The 12,093-nt window shown below is 39.0% G+C and overlaps 1 protein-coding gene across 3 annotated transcripts in view; it reads left to right on the forward strand.

Moving 5' to 3' along the window:
* The window catches only part of ELMO1 (engulfment and cell motility 1), a 316,924-nt gene that overhangs the window by 246,244 nt on the left and 58,587 nt on the right, over nt 1–12,093 (forward strand). The window contains exon 1 of one of the 3 annotated variants that reach the window (XM_064669906.1): nt 5,523–5,540. The exons of the other annotated variants lie outside the window; for them this stretch is intronic. The gene's annotated coding sequence lies outside the window, so the exon portion shown is untranslated. Of the gene's footprint in view, nt 1–5,522; nt 5,541–12,093 lie in introns of those variants that run through there. 3 annotated transcript variants of the gene reach the window in all.

Raw genomic sequence — 12,093 nt, forward strand, 5'->3', positions numbered from 1 at the left:
TTTTGTTTATTTTTGATTAATTAAAAACACCCTCTCCATTCCCCAGGCTTATGTGCTCTCCTGTACAAAATAAAGGAGGTTCCAGTGTCTGGCCTTTCTCAGCCTATCCATACCAACGCAGAGACAGTGGAAAATTCTGCTAATGAGGGGATCTTAATGACCCTGATCATGTTTGTGAGCAAAAGGGCTCATGTTCTGATAGAGCTGATGTGGGCAAGATTTATGATGTGAGGAACAGTTTGGATTCCTTTTGGATTGCTACAGGCTGTTGTTTGTGTTTCTGGAGCCATAGGTATGGCTTGCAGCTGGCCAGTAAGGCAGAGCCTTTTTTACTGAAGGTGAATTAAACCAGCTAGAATTTGATCTAGAGTAGACAGTTCTGGGCCCCTCAGTTCAGGAAGGATATTGAGGTGCTGGAGCAGGTCCAGAGAAGAGCAACAAGGCTGGTGAAGGTACTGGAGCACAAGTCCTATGAGGAGAGGCTGAGGGAGCTGGGGTTGTTCAGCCTGGAATAGAGGAGGCTCATGGGAGACCTCATCACTCTCTACAACTCCCTGAAAGGAGGTTGTAGCCAGGTGGGGGTTGGTCTCTTCTCCCAGGCAGCTATCAGTAAGACAAGAGGGCATGGTCTTAAGCTCTGCCAGGGGAGGTTTAGGTTGGATATTGGGAAGAAATTCTTTACAGAGGGGGTAATCAGGCAATGGAATGGTCTGTCCAGGGAAATGGTGGATTCTCTGTCCCTGGAGGTTTTTAAGATGAGACTGGATGTGGCACTTAGTGCCATGATCTAGTAACCACAGTTAGTGGTTAGTGGTAGTGGATCAAGGATTGGACTTGATGATCTCAGAGGTCCCTTCCAACCTGACTGATTCTATGATTTTATGATGCTATGAAATGCCTGTTCTAGTTCCTATGTATTGTATTTTTTAAAGGTTTCAAAACAGATGCTTTTCTCTTGACATTTTTAGTACATCACTGTCCATGAATAGCGCCGGTTTTGGGTCCAAAATCTGGCTTATTATGCAGTGTGAGAAACAGATTGGAATCTGGTCCAAAGTCCATTGTTCTGAGATTTTTGACTGTGGTAACTTTCCTCTTTCTTTCTTTCTTTTGAAACACTTTTGTAGCTTACTTACATTTTTTTCCCACATCCTTCTATCTACCATGCCAGTGTGCAGGTAACATGTAGTGGCCACGTGGATGCTGGCACTTTGCTCTGAGGCATCAAAAGCAAAATTGACAGAGAGAGAAGTTACATCTTGAGAGCACAGCAAGAAAGCATCTGGCTCCTTTTCCACAGTGCCATGAAAGCTAGGTGGAGCCAGCCAAATCCACCTCTCCCCTCACCCTTTTCTTCTTTAACCCTCTAAATTGCCTGTGAATTGGGGTTTAAGCTGGATTTAAAATAGCCCATGTATATCAGGTTCATTGCTTCACAAATCAGGAGATTTGCACATCTGTCTTAGCATAAGCATTTCCTTTCAGTGTTCAGTAGAGCAGAGACAGACGGGATTTTTGTCATGAATAAAAATGGATGGCTTCTGACAACTTGGAAATCTCTAGAGGTATAGAGAGCACCATTGTACTGAAATTTGAGAAAGGTTAAGTTTTCCTTATGGTCACAACCAACCCGTGAACACCTAAAGGAATTTACAGGAGGTGTTTAACACATGCCAGTGATGTTTCTGATGTCCATGCTGTGTTGTGTGCTGGTCCTTTGCTGCTTTAAATGTTTGATTACTTAGCTACCTTCTGGCAAGAGGGTATTTTCAGACAAAGAGAAGAGTGGTGGCTAAGAAAGACTTCTTTTGAGATCTGTAGTTGTGTTGGATTTGTTTTGTACTGATTCTAGAGAATGCTGATTAGTATAAATCATCTTGCATTGCAACACTTGACCAAGGCCTATAATCATGTCACTACTTCAGCTGTGTCTGTTTGAGAAGTCCCCAGATTAAGCAGAGTACTTATGGTGAGAAGTCCCCTCTTTGCCAGCTGGGAGGTTGAAACCAGCTGCATTCTGAAATTTGAAAGAGAGAAAGAATCCATGAACTGCTTAGTAAAATGGTCTCTTCCTCATTACCCTAATCACACACGTATGCTGAAGCCTGCAATCAGCTTGTTTCCTTTTTTTCTTTTAAATCAGACAGACAAAAGGAAAAGACTAATAAACATTGAACTGAAGAGGATCACTTCTAGGTCCGATCCCTGGAACTCAGTAATAGACATAAGAGCAGAGGAGACCATTAAACTTCTATTCCAGCTGTCTTGTTGCATGCTTCAGGGCATGACATTCCCTGTTCCCAATGTTCTTTAAGCCATGTAGATCCTTATGGAGAACTAAGTGGCCTGCATAATGTGCCAAAGGAAAAATCAAGGCGATTGCTTATCTCAGGATTTCATTTCTTATATGAAATGGTATCTGAAAATTACATTTCTTGGACAAAGTTCCTAGGTAATTCAGGGGAAAGCAAAAGTACCCAACATTTTCAGTTGCCCTCCTGGATCTTCTTCTCATAGCCTTAAATGGCAGTGACTTAAACCCTGAGTGTGTGCAACGCATGCATGAGAGGTACTAATACTACCCGTAGCATTAGTTTGCCTTGTCTACTCTCTTAGATGTGATAGTTGCCACTCTTCAGCTCTGGGGAATAAGACAAAAGGAGAATAACTCATGAAAGAATTAAATTATGTGTCCGAGGTCATACAAAGGCACCTGTGGCAGTCAGCAGTTAGATCTGTGCAATTTAAATATTAGCAGAGTGCATAAATTAAAAGGGATTGCCTTCTTTCAGTTGTTTTGGGGATTTTAAGTGAGAAATGAACCTTCAGGTGCTGTCCAGACTGTGGTCCTTGTCAAGTTTTTAACTCTCCTTTATTCAAGTAGTGCTAATTGGTATTATTGTGCTATCTGTAGTTAAGGAGAATTTCTGGGTATCCATGAATATGTCAAGCTTCAGTTCAGTCTTTAAAATCAGCCACTGTTTTGTCACTACCATTTCCACCAGCCTTCTCTTCTTTTTGAGGGGCGTTCTTATTGCTGTAAGCTCCGGCAAAGACTTGGCATAGGGGCCAATATTTGCTTTCTGGTACTATAGGACAAATATTTGTATAATCAGCATGGAGCAATGGCACAGTGGTAGCTAGACTAGGTCTGGAAAAGCACAATAGAAGCATTGATATTACAAATATAAAACCTGGTTAATAATGAAGTGCAATGTTCTGGCTGTGGATAGATCTGAGTGCAGGAGAACTTTGAGCCCTGAAGGTTTCATAGTATGCTCCAGATATTTGTGTTAAGAAAAGAAAAATTAGCAGTTGTGGATATAGTGCACATACGATGAGCATTTGTCACCAGTAGATTGATCCTGTGAGATCCTGAGCATTGTCAGCTCTCAAAAATTTTGATGTCAGTTATAAAAAATAAAACTAGACTCCTAGTGCAGGAGACAAGACTAGAAAATTCTCACCCCTCCACCCCCCCAAAAAAAAAAGTAAAAATCTAGGAACCTTTTGTTTTGGAGGAATGCCTGTGTTAAAAATAGTACTTTTCATAATTGGGTATGTCTGCCTTGTATGTAACATCCCTGCTTTGTGCACCAGATGAAAGTCACATCTGTGGCTCCATTTGTCTAACAAGTAGTTTTCCTGCAGGCTCTTTAATATTTACCCTGGGGGGAGTTCATGGACCTTATCTAAGAGGAAGAATTACTTTGTTGTGGCTTTGACATGCTCTTTAAATAATATTCAAAAACCATCTGAAACCACATTATATAAAGAGGAACCTTTTTGTGAGTCTCAGTGGAGAAAACAAGAATGAGAAATTTCCCTGTTCCATTTTCTGGCTCTACTGTTTCCTAGCCAAGGGCTAGGAAGCTGTTTAAGTCACAGGGCTCAGTAATTAAAATAGACAAAAGTAAATCTGGAAGATTTTCTCCTGCTCTTCAGTGTCCTTATTCACCTGTTCCCCACATTATTCAGATGGCTTCCAGACTGGCATGTTTTTAAGCACTGTCCTACTTCCACTAGTATTTGCTGTACAGATCACAGAATCCGTTCCTCGTCTGACAGAATAATTTAATCCTTGTTCTCTAAACCACTTATTGAAAAATGCATCTACTGGTCCTGCTTTAAGCCCTGCCCTGCTTTAAGTCCCTGCTTTCTCCAGCCCTGCCCTGCAAGCTTGCAGGATGAGCAGGTTGCTAGCCAGTGATGTGGCAGAGAGCTGACCCACTGGATGATGGTAGCTCACTTAGAGCTGAACTCAAGGTGCTCTCAGGAGCTGATTTTGCACTTTGAGCCTCTCCCTGATTTACAGGAGCAGATACATTCTTGCATTAGTTGAAATGGAAAATGATACAGTTATGATGGTGAGTTTGATTGACATTTTCAATTGGACTTTATCTTTCATTGTGAAATAACTCCTTTTTTTAGAAAATCGACCACTGAAAGCTCTGTGAGGATAGTCTTAGTTAGTGACAGCCTTTGAATAGCCACCCAAGGGTAGTGTCAGAAGCCATCCCCAGTATCTCACCCTGCCCTAGCAGTCAGGTCCAGTCTCTGATCTCAAGAAACTGGGAAATCGGATGTCAGTTCCTCTTTTTTGTCTCCTTCAGACATGCCTGTAGTTTGGTGATGTAAATGTCAGCCTGCGAGGAATCAGGATTGAGATCACCCATGCATTTCATTCTTGGGACTTAGCTGTAGAATTTGAGTTCACTTTAAAGGCAAATACGCTGAAATCTTACATTAAAGCTCCTTCCCTGCTTGAAAATAACGGTTAAGGTCACAACAGTAGCAGCAGCAGCCAAACATTCCAAAAGAAAACCTTTTTGGTTTGTGGGGTGGGGATGATTGTTTTTCTGTAACATTAAATCTCAGCTTGGCCTTGGCAGGGAACAGCCACGCTGCTGCTGTTGGAACAAGACAGAGAAATGGGCTCTTTAGTTTTGACATCCCTTTAGCTTTCTGGCATTCTGGAGGATCCCCAAGGCCCCATGGAAACCAGATGCATTCCTGCTGCAACAATTAATGTAACCAACCCTTGCAGGAAGGGAATATTTGGGGTGGGGGGAAACATTACTGTATTTTCTTTTGGAAAATTCCACTATTGACATGAAAGACAGCAGGGGAACAGCAAAGATAGATTGCAAATTTTGACAGCACCGACAGGTAAATATTGGCTTTGTGCAAACAAGTTTCTATAAATAACCCGTCTGCTCCAGAAACTCCACAGATGGCAGCAGGGCTGCCGGGGTATTGATTTACCCACTGTGCTCAGTGCAGAAAAGCACAGCTGTCAGTTTTGCTGTTCTTCTCATTCTGAGTGTTGCTGCTGCTCCTGCTGAGAGCTGTGTGCCTTGTTCACCATTTTTCTTTGGAAAGTGGAGATGAAGATTAAGAGCCAAAAAAAATTAATTGAAAGAAAAACATGCCAAAACAACGAAGAATAAATGAACAACACAAAGAGTAATGATGGAGAATGCTGGATATATGTATTCAATGCACCAGCAAGAACCTGTCTCTTGCTCAGTCTGTATCAGGTAATTTAAGACAGCTCACAGGAGTGGTTTATAGAGAGTGCTTCAGGAGACCATAGTGGGGACTTGAAGGACAAAGAAAGCTTTTGAGGAGACAACATAGAGTTTGTACATGATGGGGAGTAACAGGCTGAGGTTAGAGTTGAGGAGTCGAACCAGTCCTATCTTTTTGGAAGCCTTACATGCAAATGGAGATTCTGCCAAAAATCCCTAACAGCTGGAGGTGACTTATAAATAAATACCAGCCAAATAGGCAAACGCTTAAAATTGTCGTGATTAGGTTTTGGGTTTATATGACCCATTTGAGTGCAGTCTAAATCTCAGGATTATGATTTTCAGACAGCAGAGTCAGCCAGTGCAACCACCGTCTCATTAACAAAAATGTTGATTTACAGGCATAATATCTAGAATTGCTTTTTAAAGAAACATCTTAGATAGACTTCATAATCTCAGCTCCATATAAAAATGTTTGCCTGTGGTGCAGGTTCACTCCAAAGGCTCATCAGTAGCAGAACTGTGCATCCTCTGGGACAGATACAATGTATGCCATTCAACGGCATTTTTCTGCTGGTTTTCTGTGTAATTTTTATGTAGTTACACAATGAACACAAAGAATGAAAATGGCTCCATGCTACATCTGCATCAGAGGTTTTGCTGAGAATTACTGGGTAAAGCTTTTCATTGTCATTTTGTCCCATGTGGTGGCTTAGGGTTTTTTTGTTTGAATTGTTTGATTCTGTGATTGTTAGATTGGGTTTTTTTACACTTAATAGAATCATAGACTCATAGAGTGGTTTGGGTTGGAAGGGACCTTGAAGAGTACAACTGCATAACTAAAATGGCAAAAAATTAAGAAGTAAATATCCAGATCAGTGGAAACAGATTGTTGTATTGGGATTTTTAAAATTTATTTATTCGTTTTGTGAACTTTGGGTGCTGCAAGATGGGTTTCCATTCACTTGAGCTGGCTGTGAGGTCCAGAGCAAGAGATCTGTCCCACAAATTTCAGCAGAGTTCTTCCTGGCAGGTAGTGGCACTTTTGAGTGCTTGCCTGGATAGAGGCCTAGGTCTGCCTATTAGTCCTATTTCTGCCTGAGTTTTAAATGGTTACCGGAAAAGACAATTCAGTCAATGAAAATTATAAATCAAGGGATATGTGCTTACATAAAATTCAGGCTTGACATGATTCTGTCTTGATTTTGGGAAAAAATGAGAGTAGGCAAATGAGAGGATTTTTCCCAAGATAGACCAAGAATCTTTTATGGGAGAAGCATATGAAAAACAGGGCTGTGAAATGGACCATACAAATACCTTAGAATTTTTTTAGATAACTGGCATTACTTAAACTATTACACAAAGTACAAACATATAAACTCTATGCAGACTAGGTAATTTATAAGTAGTAGGGCGTAAGAAGTTGTCAAGAAGAGACTTCTGTCAGAGTTACAGAATGTTGTTGGGCTGACAGAGATAGATGCTAGCAATTTCTGGAAAGTCTGCATATCTTTTACCTTCATTTTTGTAAAGCTTTTTTAAGTATTGAGTAAGGTATCTTGTAAAAGAGGTTACATTGTTCCATCCAAAGCTGTTCTTTCCCCATACTAAAATTCTACCTTGATATGCTGAAACAACAACCTTGCCTTCTGAGCTGTAGGTCAACAAATTCACAAATAAAAGGATAGGTCAAGAAGCGTTTGGGCAATACTCTCAGGCACATGGTGTGATTCTTGGGCCTGTCCTGTGGGTCCCTTTCAACTCAGGATTTTCTATGATCCTAGGGTTCTAGGTCAACAATCTTTCTTCGTGTGTGTGTGTGTGTGTGTGTGTGTGTGTGTGGCTGTTGCCCATGGTGGTTGTAGCTGAGACTCACACATAAAGTGTCATACTGACACTGAGATATCTGTGTCCTACCACCATTGCTGTCAGCTTCTCCAGAACTTTGTGATTTTAGATTCTGAATTCTTCATCTTTGACAGCTAGATGCATGTAATGAGATATGCAAACTACAAACTGATCTGAATATGATGTGCTAAAGGTTTCAATGCTGAATACATTTCAAGCATTTTGTTAGATTTTTCTCTCTCATGTTATATAAATATGTTGTTTTACTATAAATACCTTATTTCAAGCTGTCCCTGAAAACAGAGTCCATTCTCTGTTTTGAAATCTCATATCTCATGTCACAAATTCAGCAGAGGAATAAAATACCAATTTGTGTCTGCTTGGAGAAGGAAGAGGGGAGAAAAAGGGCATCCTGTAAGAGCATAATACAAAGTGATGCCAGTTGTCACTGCCTTATACCAGCGACCTTGTACATTAGTGACCTGTGAGCTACATTTTCCTTGCTCTCTCATTTGAAGTACAGTTTGCAGTGTTTTCACTGTACTGTTATTGCAGTCCTTTTTCTTAAACCTGACCTGGGGGAAGAGAGGGAAGAGTTGTGTGTTCAAAGAAAGCAACATCAAAGTATTCTCAGGAGCCAGTCAAAGCTTCAGCTTATAATAATTCTAATAACTCTGTTGTTGGTGATGTGGACTGTTTACATGGGTAACCACCTGCTTGTCTCAGGATACTCATTGCTATTTGCAGCCTTCTCTGAAGGGTTTTTTTGTTTGGTTGGTTTTGGTTTTTTCTTTTAGTTTGGTTTAGTTTTAGGAGATGTGTTTGTGTTTTCTAATAGATGTTATTCAACAATACAGAGCCAGCAGTGTCGGATGCAATGTTATTGTAATAGCTATGACAGAGATTGTTTGGAATTACAATGTTAAGGTAGATAGGAGCCTCCAAAATGTTGGACAAGAGCACTGAATAAAGTTAAAAGGTAGAAAGTGTACCTCTATGCTCTATGTGGTTACCTAGAGGATCTTAAAAGCCTGTCCACGATATATGTGCCTATGCTGGTGCAGAGCAGTTATTAGATTTTAAATTAATTTCATTGTTTTTTTCAGCATTATCTTCATTTTTTAAGTCACTAAAGTTGCTCCTAGTTTTTGACTGTGAGATCAGAATAACTAAGAGAGAAAAAAGGGGATAATATTCATTGTGAATGATTTTAAGTCAAACTCTCACAATTTAAAGGAATGTCTAAATTGTCAGTTAAAAATATACAAATGTCATCTATTTATAATTGAAGCAAACATATTGCAAGAATTAATGTTTAAATTGCAGTGTATACTGACTCCACATGTATGTGTAGTAGTGTATATGAATATACATTAACAATAGACCTGTACATCCTCTCTAGTATTTTGTTGAGCCAATGAGTTTTCATCTCTCTGTCAAAACATGTCATGTGTTACAGTAAGCTAATGTTTTCCTTGGTTAATCACTAATCTGCCTCTGTATTGGAAAATGTTGCCATGGGCACAGCAATAGCAGAACTGAGAGATGAGCTTTTGCCTAGTTGGAGCTGAAAAATGGCTATTTTTACTTTCAATACCCACTTGCTCAATCACAAATGAGGATAAGAGCATAAAGTGTTCCACTACCTCTTTACAATTTATTTACAGAAACATTTTTTCCTATATATTTCTCAATATGCAGATAATATTTACTATATGTTCATTACTTGGACAAAGCTCTTCTTTAGTTGGGCTTCAGATTTTTTCACCAGATTCTTTTACAAAGTGCAGTATCCTACATATGATCAGCAAGGAGAAATCACATCCCTTTCTTCATTCCAACATGAAAAACACCCATTTTGGATATTACTGAGTCCCATTATTTAACATTTAATTACTTCTCTAAAGTACTCCATGCCGCCACAATGCTGCATAATAAGTTACTTACTTGTGCAGATTTAAATCCTGGACTGACTCTTATCCTTTATTTATGGCTTTTTTTCTGAAAGAAAGAAGATTAAACTATGTAAATGGAACATCATTGTTATTTATTTTGTTAGCATGTGCAGTGATGAGTCTTTGACCTACATTTCTTGTGTGTAGTGTGCTCTTGCCCTATATCTGGATAATGAATGACAGAAATATTGATGTGGATTGACCTCTTTTTTACATAGTTTTTGGTCCTTTTTTTTATACATAAGAAAAATACTGAGATACAAATATTAGTTGATTCCTAATAAAATCCCAAAGAAGAAAAACACTTTTTTCAGAAGAGATAGGGAAAATATTTAGGCACAATGCCTGATACATAAAGATGTTTGGAAAGAAGATAAAGGACAAATCTGGAATCTGTTAAGTCTTCTAAAGTTTTTATGTGATGTAGATGCTTATGGACTAGATTATGCAACTAGAAGTTGCATGCTACAGTCTCTATTTCAAAATGAGGTTTTTTATCAAATTTGGACAGAGTAAGCAAATCATCCTTAGAAGGTGACTTTCTCTGGATGCTCCAGAAAGTCAAGCTAAGATACATGTATTTTCAACCTTCCAGCGTTCTGAAGACTGTGACCTCCAAGGAATGTATGCAAAAACATAGGCACTGTGCTCCTTCATGATGGCCTTTCTTTCATTACAAAGGTGGTGTATTGGTATGTTGAGGGAAGTGTACATATGTGACCTGTATTAATACCAATGCTCTTTATGGCTCAGTAGGTGAATACAAGCCTGCAGGAGTCAGTGGCATAGTTAGCCTCACTGATATTACTGTTAAAACTGCATATTTCTCGTCCTTCAAAATTACTGCCAAGGTAAACAGATTTTTGAGAAAACTTATCGAAACTAAGGAACATGACCTCTGATTATTTTAAATCAGTTTGTTACACAGTAGGTCTAGGCATTGTAAGCACAACATGGAAGAAAAGAACTGTTGAAGATATTTAGTATTTAAACCTATATGATAGTTTAATTCCATTATTTCTTTGGAAGTCTGATATCATTAGAGACATATAATTAGAAAAAAAATGAAAGAGAGCACCTTTCTAGAGGAGGAACTAGCAATGTCTCTTTCTCCTTCAGCAATCTGTTTTCAAATGGCTGTCCAACCAAACTCTGAAGTTTTCATATTTCTAGGAACATGTACTACGTATAACTTACTTTAAGTTGGCACATATATCAACAATATGGAAAAAATGTTCACACCTCTGGGAAACTGAGCTAAAAGGTCACTTTTTCAACAAATTCATCAACTGGGAAAAACAAACCTAGCTTTCCTTTGAATTTTAATAGCTTTCCCTTTTCTGTATGAAGTCCAGAGGGCAATATTCTGTAGTGTAAAGGCACCGTCTGAAGAATCCAGTGAGTGTTTCACACAGATTGGCATGCATTTGTTTGTCTGCTTAAGTTTAGGTTTGTTTGAATTTGCATGACATGGATTTGATAGGTATGTTCAGCTGCTCATCTTATTTTTATTCTGGGTACAGTATTTGAAGGCTTTCAGGGGGATTTTTTTATCTACAAGAAGGCAGCGACCTGAAGGCCTTAAGTTAAAGACTAAAAACATCAGGAAAAGCAGTGGGAAATATGTATTTGGATGGTGATGTGGGGCCTCATGTGAGAGGCAGCTAATAGGAATTTTAGCATAACTGGTAACTAATGTAGGTTATCACCCAGGTGCAGAAAATTTTTGTCCCTTTGTTCACAGGAAAATGTTCACCTCAGGTTTTTTTCTTTCAATTCTAACTATAATGTTTGCAAAACTCCTTGAACAGGAAATTATATAGCCATACATAAGTCACAAAGGCTTTTTTCTGTGCTGCTGCATGGAGGGGTCAACAGGTGATCAGACATTGCTTTCAGCTTTTCTTTTCTTCTTTGTTTCTCACACAGCCTTTTCAAGGTATTGAGATGCTAGTACACGAATTTTTAGGACATCCTGAAAAACCTGCTGTTTTCAATAACCTCTGTGGATGGATGACTGCCATCAGTGTTCTCTGGCCTCACTTTATCTCTTGATCATACTCTTTCTGAGGCATGGGGGCTGGTCTTTTAGTTTTGTCTGTTGTCAGAAGCTAGGTCCTAACTCCTAGAGGACTTTACCAGGATCAGGGTTTCAGATGGGTGAAGCTTTAAGTCACAACCTGAGCCAATTCAGCTGATTCCTGTGTACCAGATGCTTTGAGAAGCCAGGTGAATGGTGCCCAGCTTTAGTGTTCATTTCTTCCTACTGCAGTCAACAGACCTTACACTGGTAGATAACTGAGATCATTCTTCGTCCCCTTTATTTTTCATAGTACTACTCTTTGAAGAACTAATTGGAAATGGAAAAAATCCTTATTCTCTGGTAATTTTCATGATGAAACATGGCCTGCCAAGTTTCAAGAAACTTGGTGTGCCTTGGAATTTCAAGACAAAGGGGCATGGAATAAGGACATACCTTAATTCTGTGTTGCCTGTAATTACTTGAAGCCTAAGAGAAACTTCAGTGGAAGTAACTCTTCATAACACTTTTGAAAGAAAAAATACACATTCCTGTTTTTATTCAAAGTTTAAATAGCACTCATGAATAAAGCCAGCAGGTGAAATTATTTTCTTTCAAATAATAATTCCAAGTACTGTTTCCAGTTCTGCTTTACCCAGTTAAATTACTTTTGCCCGAGATACTGATAGTACTATAATGGAAACAGGTTTATAATAGAAACAGTTGAACACATTTTATT

This window comes from Pseudopipra pipra, chromosome 1 (genome assembly GCF_036250125.1).
Source record: "Pseudopipra pipra isolate bDixPip1 chromosome 1, bDixPip1.hap1, whole genome shotgun sequence".
Classification (NCBI taxonomy): domain Eukaryota; kingdom Metazoa; phylum Chordata; class Aves; order Passeriformes; family Pipridae; genus Pseudopipra; species Pseudopipra pipra.